The sequence below is a fragment of the Diabrotica undecimpunctata genome, chromosome 3 (assembly GCF_040954645.1).
Source record: "Diabrotica undecimpunctata isolate CICGRU chromosome 3, icDiaUnde3, whole genome shotgun sequence".
Taxonomy (NCBI): domain Eukaryota; kingdom Metazoa; phylum Arthropoda; class Insecta; order Coleoptera; family Chrysomelidae; genus Diabrotica; species Diabrotica undecimpunctata.
The window spans coordinates 156,304,131-156,317,277 of NC_092805.1; positions in this window are offsets into that span (position 1 = coordinate 156,304,131).

Below are 13,147 nucleotides of genomic sequence, written 5' to 3' on the forward strand. Positions count from 1 at the left end.
CCGGTCTAAATGCCGTTTGTTCTTCTCCCAATACCATTTCTACTTCTTGTCTCAGTCTCTTCTCTATTATTTTCGTATATATTTTAAAGCATACCGATGACAGACATATTGCTCTATAGTTGTCGCAGTTTACATGTTCTCCTTTTTTGTATATTGGCACGATGATATTGTTCTGCCAGTCTTTAGGGATTGTTTGTTTTTCCCACGCCTCTTTATATATTTTCCATAACCAGTTTATTCCTTCTTCTCCCATGTATTTTACCATTTACGGTTCAATTTCATCATCTCCACCTGCCTTGCCTATTTTTATATTTGATAATCCTTCTATTACTTCTTCTCTACTTATTTGCTCTGGCTCTGTGTTTTCTTCGCCTTCATTGTAGTGATAGTGTCACAGTGATAAATATTTACAACGATTAGATAACCACTCAAGTCTGTTGGCGTTAAATTAATTCGACAATAGTCAACAAACAAGACGCCTAAAGCAAAAATTACCATTAGATTTACCATTCTTGAGTTAAAAATCGATAATTGTAGTAATATTCACGTAGAGTAAATATTTATTGAAATGTTTCTATTCGCGCCAATGTTGTAAAGTCAAAAAATGTGTTTATGGTTTCTTTTTGACTGATTGCACAGTAAACGAACAAAAACAAAAATGTTCTGAAAGTGTTCTCGAGTATCTCTACCTTTGGTATATCCAGTTTACTCTTAGGGTATTTCTCTTTGTAGAAAAGTTTTCAGTCTCTCATTGATTATGTGCATTGAAACTGGATATAGTGATTTATGTAAATATATATTTTTTTAATAAATGTATATTCACTAGATTTTATTTATCTAGTGTTTTATCTTTTATATTTAAAAGAGAATGTCACATTTTAATTTGTATACACTTTCCTTATTCTCTGTATTATCGCGTGTATAAAATTGAGTGCCAAAACATGTACCTAGTCGAAGTTAACTCAATCATGCATTCACTACATACCTTCAGAAACATTGCTCGAATTCTCCGGTCAATACACTGATATTCTTATTGTGTTTTATATTACGGGGTTTACCTAACTGACATCATCATTAGTGTGCTCGGGCGATGTAGAAAAGATCACCTTATAAATAATTTATAAGATGAGGTTTATTTACCTATCAAGAGACGCAGACCAAAAACAGTCGTCAGTGTCATATTTTATTACGATCAAATATTTACAGCATCCTAAAGTCTGATTTCAAACATCAGTATATAAAATTCTAAGACCACCCCTATTATGTTTTCAGAGAAAAAAAAAAACATGTAACATATACAATAAACCCGCCTTGCAAAATCTACACATTGATGACTTTAACAGGAGCCAAGACTAATTGCCTTGTCGTTCTTCACTTAAGAGGATTTGGCATATATTTTGAGGGTCAAAAAAATTTTACTATTATACCTAGTAAATTTTGTTAGACTTGACTTCAATGTTGTTCTGAAGCTATTTTTTTGGGCATCTGAAAGAATTTAAAAAAAAACTGTAAAAGGAAGCCAAGTCTTCGGAAAAAATAAAATAAAATTTTGTTTAAAACAGAAAACTAAACAAAAAGACAACTATTAAAATCTACAAAACATTAATATGGCCAGTTTTCCCATATGCAAAAAAAAACAGCAGAAAATATGGCAAAAATGTAAATCATAACATAAGTCGTATTACAAAATCCTTACAAAATAAAACTTGTATGGTTTGTGTGAGTCGGCCAGATGCAAAACTTTGTATTTACCCTATAAGTCAAACAGTTATTTGCAAAAAACTAGTAAATTTTGCAAAAAGCCTTAGATTTAATAAATGGCATTTTTTTGTGATAGATACATGTTTTATGAAGTAAAATATAATGATTTTTTTTCTTAGAAAGTTATTGTGTTTGATAGGAAAGGAAGAAACATTTTAAAATAAAGAGTTTTCCAAATGAACTATGTATACATATTTTTGCAACAAACATTTGCAAATACATGATAATAGTCAACCATTAATTAACGATATTAGTGATTCTTGGATTAATCTGTTTTCCAAACCTAGTGTGTTACGAATAAGAAAGAATGGATGTGGAAATAACCGTTTAGTCAACACTTTATTTTTATCCAAAGTACAAAAGGTCTTACAAATTATGTTTTTATATTTATACTAATTTCTAAACTTTTTCTCCGAGAGAAAACTTTTTTTTTTAAGTTTCTCCGAGAGAAGAAATACTGCATCAGTTGGAACAGAATGCAAATGATAAACGCTGAGATGTATATATTTGCAGACGACATAGTATTAATTGCGGAAACTGTAGAAAAACTGAAACACAACTTAGAGAAATGGAACCTAGAAGCAAGCAAATACAACTTAAACGTAAACAAAGAGAAGACTCAGATAATGAAAATATCAAGGAAACAAGGGACGGAAGATCAAATAGAAGTAATGATAGACCAACAAAAAATAATACAGACAAATATATAGAAATACTTAGGAACAGTATTCTGCAACAAAGGAGACATCGAGGACGATCTTAACAACAGAATGGAAAACACAGGAAAAATATTCCAAGCACTACATAGAGGATTCCTTAATAACAAAGAAATATCAACAAAGACCAAGATGACAATATACAAAACAATATATAGACCTACAGTGACATATGGAGCAGAAAATTGGATATTAAACAAAACACATCAGAGCAGAGTTCAGGCAGCAGAGATGAAATACCTCAGAAGAACGATCGGAGTAAAAAAAACTCATAGGATCAGAAATGAAGAAATAAGAGAAAGACTCAAAATCAAACCGATACTCGACTCAATCAAGGAGAAAAAATCGGCATGGTTAGGACATCTAACCCGGATGGACAATAATAGACAAGTAAAAAGAGTGTAGGACGCCAAACCAATAGGGAAGAACAGAAGAGGAAGACCCATTAAAGAATGGAACAGTAACATCTCGCCGATACTGCAGAGTAAGGGTACAAATGGGTCTACTGATTAAGTAAAGTAAGTAAGTTTCTCCGGGTCCTCATCATCAATATGATCATTTTCTGCAGCACTCTCTTTATTACTTGTCTATACGCCAGTATCTATTATTTTATAAAATGTGAGATCCGGCTGGTCTCTCCAAAAATTCCAATAAAAATTTATTGGCTGCGAGAAATAAGCCGCTTGGTCGGGAAGCTTTGGTAAGGAAAGATTTTTTTGACAATTAAAAGAAAATATTTGTATATTCTGATTTGATTCGTTTTTTAACAAAGAATAAAAGGCTTTAGCTCTTAACGTATGAACTCTCTGCTCTGTAACAAACTTTAACTTTTCTTCTTCTAAATTTTTCTTTCTCAAAACTGTAAAGCTTTGTAAAATTCAGATCACATGGCAAATACAGTCTAGTTGATCGTCCTCTATTATAATGACTTTCTGCATCGTATATGTTTGGACAGATAATTTTATTAGATCAAATCTACCTTTTGTTGTATCTTCCCCTCTTCTTTCTTTTGGTATTTCACTGCGGATAACAAACCTTCTTACAACACGCTCTATTCTTTAAGAACTTAAGTGAGTTATTCCAAGAAACGCTCTCTTGCATACTCTTAAAAGTCCACTCTCTACTGTAGGAACAAAATATTTAATTGAAATCCTATGTAGGTTTTTACTCGATCTCTTGGACTTTTGACCTTCATAAAATTTCAGCAAAAAAATATCTTGTTTTATTTTGTCAGTGGTTGAATACATATTATTATGGCAGCGCTGAATGTCTCGCATCTTTCAATCTTTACAACAATACATTTTTTTTGTATGACTACAGGTGGGAAAGGCGGGTAAATCATTAGGTTTATGACTAAAAATATTGACAATAAGTCCCGAACCTATTTAGGTAACAGTAGACACCTCTTATCTCTTAAGTTTCGTTACATTTTGTTTTTCCATTTTTCTGTTTGTATAACTCTTTTCTCCCTTTTCCTTTTTCACAAGGTCTAATATGCACGTGAAGATCCATAATGCCAATTATTTGTAATAAACTTGGTGTTTTTAGCACTCAAATAACAAACAGTGCACCCGGTCGCATGTGCGCCTTCATAATGGCGTATAATGGCGTAATTGACATGTGCACATGTGACGTGTCATGTGACTCAAACAATGTAAGCAATTGGCCAATTGCAATTACACCAACTGGCATAGGCTCACCAGTTTTGCATCTGACTCAAGACTTCTAAGGCGAATTTTTTAGCAAATACCTGACTTTGCAGCTGAATTTCTACATCAGCAGATAGCTATAACACGTGACAAATAACTGTCAGCGGAAACTCAATTTTTACAATTTTTGCAAATACAGAGTTTTGAAGTCATACTTCTATACGCGCGTTCGACGTTGGAAATTTGTACGGGAGTGAATCGGCAAAATCATTACATGTGTAAGATATAGGCATGCCCCGGAAACTTATATGAATGACCTTGGAACATTCCCCCACCACTTTGACAACAGTAAGTTAATAAAGAGAAATGACAGCATATCTCTCTCACGAAGACTTTAACCAATAATTTATTTTAACACAATCTCGTGGTATCACAAATAAAATAATCAAATGAAGCTTAATTCCACAATGTCAATTCTGCCAAAAATAATGACAGATCTTCCGTTGGTTTACAGCTTTCAATTTTATTTTATTATCTTTATCTTTCTGTGTGTGAATTTTTGTGTTGTGATAGTAGAAAAACTAAACATGGTAAATTATTGTTTTGTACCGTTGTGTAAAAATCTACAAATCATGGAGAAATTACAAAAACGCATAATTTTCCATGCATGATGATAGTAAGTTTTCTCTGAAACTCAAAGTATTTTCTTGTTCTAAATTAATAAACAATAATATTTTATTAATACCTATGGTTTTATGTATTGCAGTTACGTCAAATTTGGATCGCCCGAATTAACTGGGCAGTTGAATGGTACGAAGGATATGGCACAAGTAATTCATTCTATGCCAAAATTAATAAACGAATTCACACACTACCATGGTTCAATAAATTCGCATATATCAGCAGGAGACCTTTAACTACAATCATCCGTATAAGAACGGGTCATTGCTCATCCCCTCTTCATCTATTTAGAATTGGAGTCAAAGATGATCCTTATTGCGAATGTGGCCAAGTGGGAGGCTTAAACTATATTTTATTAGAATGTCGCTTAAATCAAAACCCACACTTCGACTTTTATGCCGAATTAGCTAAAACTAAACACCTTATGCAACTTTATTTCTACCTTCAATATTAAATTAAAAACTATGATTTTCCTTCTTTCAGTCCTGAGTGCTTCTACTTTATCCGTCAGTAGCATTTCTGGTGTGTGCAAAGCTTGGAGGCTACACCGAGCAAGAAAAGTTCATACCTTTGTTGTGTTATCCTACTAATATTTTAGCCTGTGAAAAAAAACAGCATAAGTATACATATAGAATAACCGAAAACAAACAAAGGAAGGATATAAGTGTAGGTAGACACTGATTCCTGAAGCAAGACAAAAAGTGTCTACCCTCGAAGTAAACTGGGTAAATTGTCTAGGACATAGCCCAAAACAAGAATGGGAAGAAGAAGAATAATCAGAAGTTAGCGATTAGAAATGTCATTTCCAATAACAAATGGTGTGAATTATTTTTAAAACATTGTTTGAATAGCTCCCTGTAGAAGCGCCAATTTTAAACATTTTCAGGAAGCAAACAATAATAGTATTTAACATTTCTTTTATGAAAATATCAATGTAATGAATATTATGTAATTAGTTTATAACTGTTTTATCTTAAACAACAAATAAATACAAGTATATCTAGAAAAAATTGTGCTTTTTTTACATATCCTTTAATAATATATGTGAGATTATTTCATCGGAAAATAATAAGATATTTTCAATTTCCTAGTAAATTTCGATTAGTAACGAAATGGCCCGCAAGAAGCGCTAAAGGATGAAATTAATACTTGTCCATTTGAATTTCTCGCCAAAATGATGATTAGTAATGACTCCACTCGCAAGTGGTGCTAATGAACGAAATTTATACATTAAGTTGCCTATCTATCTCTATATACTATATTATTTATCTAGGATATAGGTTAGAGAGAGACAGAAGATTTATTTTCTCTCTCTTTCTCTCTCGAGAATAAAAATGTTCCTTTTGTAAATATATTTAATATTTATTAATACTATTATTATTTTTTTATTAATATTGTTATCATGGTAAATTAAACATATGCGTAAGTTATGTATATTGCCATTTTTAAATACTTATAAATATTGCATTTTAATTTGTATTGTATTATTATATTGAATTATGTTGCAGTGCATTGTATTGTATTTTTATATTAATAATAAAATAAACAATGAATTTTACTGCAGAGTATGTGTAAAAAAATTTTTTTGCATTCAACTCCTTTCATACATATACGAAAATAAAAATATACATTTTCCTCAAAATATTGATTCAATCCTTCATTTACTATATTCCTATTACAGGTCAAATGTTGTTTATATACAGCAAACGATGCACCATATTCCTATATACCTAATTGTGTTTCTCTTTCTGCTCTCTCTTACCTATAGCATTACATATATGTAATGATTGTGCAGATTTACTCCCATATAAATTTGTAATGGCGAACGCGTGTATAGAAGTATAACTTCTACCGGCAGTCCCAGTGGACTGCCACACCCGTTTTTTTTTCTTCTAGTGGACTTATATACTCTATTTCCGAGATAGTTGAGATGTTCCATACCTAAAAGTCACTCTGTATATATACATATTTGCAATGGTATATTTTATTTAATTTATTTATTTCATTAATTCTTCTATTATGTGAGCTATACGAGAAAAAGTTTTCCTTGAAATTCTCATTCGATTTTGATAACTAACCAAAATAACGACAAACAAATAACGATGTTTATAAATAAATTTGTTTTTATTGATAAATATCTAAGGTGTTTTGAACTTACTCTAATAAGTGGACAGACTTAATATTTCGGAGAACAAAACGTTATATCATAATCATTATCATCATCACCATCAGCCTGTGTTAAGTTTACTGCAAGACATAGGCCTCCCTTGTTTTTATCCAGAGTGCACGGTCTTGTGCAGTATGTATCCAATTTTTCGTCATCTTTGTAGATCATATTGCCATCGTGTAGGTGCTCTAGCGCAGGAACTTATGGATAAATGTAATTATTAAAGGCAAGCGCTGATATAGATAAATGCAGAGGCAACAATGATAATGCCTAGACGTTTACTATTTACAAGATAAAATTTCAACTAGGAAAATAATCACATGAGACTACGATGGTAGGTTTTTAAAGCAGTCACTTATCTTCTCCATGTTACATTTGAAGGTTTCCTAATTTTACTAAACGCAAAATAAGAACAACATAGTTTTTGTAAAAAATACTGCTAGAACTTAATTAAATTAAATTTCCACGTATTGTAACATATATTATTTCGTGTCACGTAAAAGACGAATGGTTAAAAGAAAAATGACGTTTTAAAAAGTGTGGCGTATAAATTATTACATAAATTTGGAATATAAGATAAGCAGTTTCCGAAATATCTTTCCACAAAAAGTTTGACAAGGTCGACAAAAGTAGATAATGTTATCTAATTCTTAAAATAAATTCGATATTAAATTTTTAAAAATGTTGAAAAATAAATAAAGCTCAAAAACCACAGTGCTTATTTCTGACAAAAAAATAGTTACCTAATCAAACTTTAATCATATGTGTAATATATATCGTTTTACATGTTTTACATGTTAACATGTTTATTCTATAAATTTTTATCTTCCTAGTTTCATTAGTCTGTCCTGTTTAGCATTTTCTCTGTTTTAGCTAATTATTTTGGCTAAACTTGTATTCGTCTATTCCAACTAATAATTAGGGTTATTCCCAAAAACTATCTATATCTATCATACCCACAATATATCTAATTATTGTAGTATCGAAAACACGTAAACTATCATAGTTATTACGCTCAGTTCCAAAATAAGGTCTTTATTACAGATAATTGTGTTCATGTTTATTTGTATGTTTGTATTCTTTATTATTATTACTGCTATAATTTTAGTTTTTATTTTGTTTTTAGGGCCGGTAGAGTGGCTGACCTACACCCAGAAGGCTGGGGATCGACCCCCCAGCGCCGATAAAAACATGTACATAGTTTTAAATATCTACAAGCTCCAGGTCGAGCCATCCTTAATAAAATGAGAACCTTGGATAAACCTAGGGGTAATAATAAGCGGTTGAAGCATAACACTGACCCTGTTACCTTTCTTGTATACCGTAGGCGCAAGGCAAGACAAAGGCAAGGGTTTCCTGCCGAAACGTTGATTTCTATGGAAAATAAAATCTAGTTCCACATGTAATATAATTTATTGAAACTAAACCCACGAAAAACTAATTTTATATTAAATATAGTACGGTTCAAGCAACTCAAAACTATATATATATATATATATATATATATATATATATATATATATATATATATACTTGAGAGAGAAGAGAGAGCTGAGAGGACTGGAAATAAATGGAAATAAAACAAAATACATAAACGTAAGCAAGAAGAGGACACAAATGAAAGAACTGAGAATAAATGCACGCAGTTTCAAAGAGGTTCAAACAATCAAATATTTGGGAGTACTAGTCAACAGAAGAAATGAAAGTCTAGATACAAAAAGAAGAATTCAAGCGGGAAACACAGTGTTTTATAGAAATAAAAAAATGTTTACTAATAAGGAGATATACCGAAACACAAAAATGAAAATCTACAAAACGACCATAATGTACCCTCTGGATGATCGATTGAAGGTTACACAAAGAACGGTACTAGGCTCGGGCTTCAGTCTGGTAGAGGTATCTTGGTCGGGGTTCTTGTTACAGCTCAAATATCTCGGATCAATTAAAGAAGTACTTACGACACAAAGACAAGAAGTTAGAAGAGAAGATAAGAGATAAGAGAAGAAAAGTTATTTGGGCACCACCCTATTTTTAGAGGAACAGGGAAACCTTAAGGCATAGAGAATACGATAATGAGAAAGATAAGATACAGTTAAGATACGCGAGAATAAAATAAACCGTGAGAGAAAAGATATCTTGATCGTGCGGTACACACTCAATATTTCGACACAGATACACTAATTATACGATAAAACAAATAACATAAATCAGTAAAAATGCCTGAAAGAGATACACCATGCACAATAATATATATTCCTATCATAACAATAAAAATAAAAAGCAAAAAGTTCGTCAACAAAATTATATTGAGGTATATAAAAAAAATACACTATAACAATCTTCACGGCACAGTTAGATGACACGAGATAAGTGATTGATTAATTTATAATCGAATAAAAACAAAAAATATTTTTTTTGGGAAAATAATTCTGCATAACGTAGTATTCTCAAGAATAGAAGAAAGCAAGGGACATTATAATAGTCAATATTCGTCAAACAAATTATTATTATGCCTTGAGAACACTTAAACGTTTACCAAAAATTTTTTTATTGAATGTGATCACCTCAAATCTATATATGAAATTTAACATAAATATACCCTACATTAATATAAAAGAAATGGTCCGTAATTTATACATATATTGTATCGTAGGTTCAAACTCATAATAGTTCGTTCCGTTTAACCATAAACAGCAAGGTCACTAAACTAAACGTTATAAATCAAATTCTTACGGTTTAGGTATCAAAGTTGAGCTTTAGTCAATAAAATTTACTACTCACAATTAATATGCCACAGGTGGATACAGATAGTGGCGTTAGGCCTTCAATAAAGTCACTTGACACTTGGTCCTCGGCAACAGGTAGCTACAGCAACGAATTACGGTTTTCAATCCGTCTCGGGTTGATTTCGGCAGACGAGAAGATAAACAGCCAAACAGGAATAGCACAGGTAATAATCGGTAGTAGAGATGAATGATGAATAATGCACAATGAATAGTGAATATTAAATAATGGCTAATGGCTAATGGCTAATCGTTAATGGCTAATGGTTAATGGTTAATCGGCAAACAGAAGTGACCTCGTTCCTTCGAAGTGGAACACGTCTGTTGGACAAAAGAGAAAATATTTAATATAGGACTCACTGTGTAAAGATAAATAAGGGTGAATTGAAAATCCACTTACCGCCGATTGTCGAAGATAAGACCGCTTGCCACAGGAACCAACTTGGAAATGAATATCGGATTGTGAATTTAGAAGGGCTTAGACAAGCGAAGGTTGAAAATAGGGAAGGGATATTGGCTGAAGGATGCCACGCGAAATTGACATGAAATAACCGGGATATTGGGGTTCATTTTCGTAGCGTTTACCAATAGAAAGTAAAGTTTCTACGAAAAACAACTCTTCTGATTTTCTGAGAAGGTAGCTCGGAGATTTCACAATAGGTCCTTTTTCCTTTGTTATTAGGAAAGATTTTTATGTAGCAAAACAAGATAAAAAGAAGAAGAAACATTTGGCGAAGTTATTTCTTTGTTAAAAAAAGGCGTAACAAAACGAAGGTATGCAGGCATGGGCGGCGTGAAAATAGTTTATTAAAGGGAATAATTTAAAGAAATTATGAACATGCTTCACAGCCCTTTCCACGATGTAAACTGGGTGTACTGAGTTTGCATCGGAACTGTGAAACAAGGAAGCATGGGAGAACTATCGTAAAGACAAGTTGAGAAAAACAAGGAAAGTTTACGTTACTACGATAACACATACGTACAATATGACCAAGTAACATTATAACATAACATAAACGATACACTAAATAGTATCTATCTAACACAATAGACAAAACATAAAAGTAATTCTACAAGTTTTACAAAAGTTATAAAGGTATATGCTTAATAATTATAATTTTTACAAAAGGTATGAAAGTACAAGCTTAATGAATTTATTTAACCTATATAATATTTTTATACAACTATGTTAATATATACACTTATGTGTCAAAAGGTATAAGAGGGTATCCGCTCGATATTGTTACAGCAAAATAGGACACGTAAGGCAAACAAGGCAATATGGAGATCGTTAAACAATGAGCGAGAGAGTGAGTTCGTCGCGAGATTGTTAACGTGAGGCACCTTGGTTTAAATAACACTGTATCAATAGATAGTCCGAGTATTTTGCTTAGATATCATCACTAGAAAGATAGACTTAACCTAGTTTCAGTGGTGTAAGAAGATAGCTAAAAATCCATATAACGGTACTTATTGAAATATAAGCGGTAATAATAGACGATTAATATGCCAACGTTTTTCGTAACCCGGCATAAAGGTAATAAGACTAATGTTAAGTTTTGGTTAGGTAGGTAGGGAGTTTGTAACTAACAAGGAGAATTGTAATGAGGATTTGCGTACTTAGTATCTCTTAATGATTATCAAAAGTCTATGCAGTATTAACAAGAGATTGAGATTTAATAGAGTTAAAAATTATATTTCAGTAATGTGGTTGCAAAAACCCGAGGTTTAGGAGCAGGGGGTACATATGGTACATAATTTTTCAGGTGCACATAGGGTATTTATTCTGGTATTGATGGGACTAACCTCTTAGGCACCAAAATTAACACTAAGAGAGTCATTTAATTGGCCTCATTCCGGTTGAAGAACGACTGAATTCTTACCACAGATGGTCAATAGAAACTAGGATCCAGATACTATTTTCGGCGAGTCAACTGGCGAACGTCCGCTAACATCAGTCCTAGCCTTCCTCAGTGCCTAGTATCTCTGGCAGATGCTGATCTCTATGACGAAAAGGGGTAGAGAAGATGTTATTTCTATGTTGGGTCTCACATCAAAAGTTAAACCAAGTAGGAAAGAGAGTACTACACGATTTGGGAATTCTAAACACGACAGAGATGTCACAGCCGGACAGTGTGTTTAGGGATTTAGGGGAAGTCTTGTTAGAAACAATGTATCAGTAAAGATAAGGTATAAGGCAATTGTACTTTTTAAAAGGTAAAGGCAAGAAAATCTTAGGTTTTCTTAAATACGGTAGTCCTTAATTATTCCATTTGGAGTCAAGGTAGTTTTATTCAAGATACGATATGTTTCCAATTTTCTTTGGAAGGTAAGGTGTGTTTCTAACAGATAAGGTACCCTTCAATTTTCATTTGAAGGTAAGGTAAATCTTTTCCAATTTTTGTTGGAAGATAAGGTATATTTTCAACAGATAAGGTACCCTTCAATTTTCATTTGAAGGTAAGGTAAATTTTTCGTTGGAAGGTAAGGTATATTTCCAACAGGTAAGATATCCTTACATTTTTATTTGAAGATAAGGTAAAAATTTTTAAATAAAGGTAACACGATAAGATTTCTTCGCTTGTAAGGACTACAGCACAGCCTATATAACGATTATTTTATCAACGCAATGAGGTAAGGTGTGTTATAAGATAGGACGAAAAATTTAAGGTAAATCGCATGACGTCGAAAGTAAAAATAAAGACATAGATAAGTAGAAATCAAAGCAATTAAGACTAACCATGAATTATAGGGGTCTCAACAAACATCAATTTACATGGACAGGTAAGATACATCGGTAGAAAGACATGAGAGGTGTTTTCACGAATCTTGTTACAACAATGTATGTATGAGTGTCAGATAAGAAATAGTAGGAAATAGTAAAATAACCGTTTTTACTACAGACGTATTATAACATATATAGATATGGGAGGTAAAAGTTCCTAGTCAATAAAGTTAGATGTGGGCGTTAGACGACAGTTACAAAAGGTATAATATATATATTTCTAGCATGGTAAATAGTTATTCTTGCTCATTTTCTGAGACTTCGGAATCAAAAGAGTCACTATAACACGGCTTTAAATCTTTTATATGCCAGCGTCCAGCATTAGTACCATCTTCGTTTTTTATTTGATACACCAGACGAGAGAATTTTTTAGATATTGTACCCTTGACATACTTGGGAGCAAGCTTAGACATGAAACGTTTTGGAGCACTACTAAGAACAATATTTTTGCGCCACACGGTATCACCAACAGAAAATTGAACATCTCGTTTGCGGAGATTATAGTATTTGGCATTTCTTTCATAGGCTTTAGATAGGTGGGTTTGGACTTCCTTGAAGACAGTTGACAGTCCAGTTATTTCAGAGGCATATTCGTCTCTGTTACC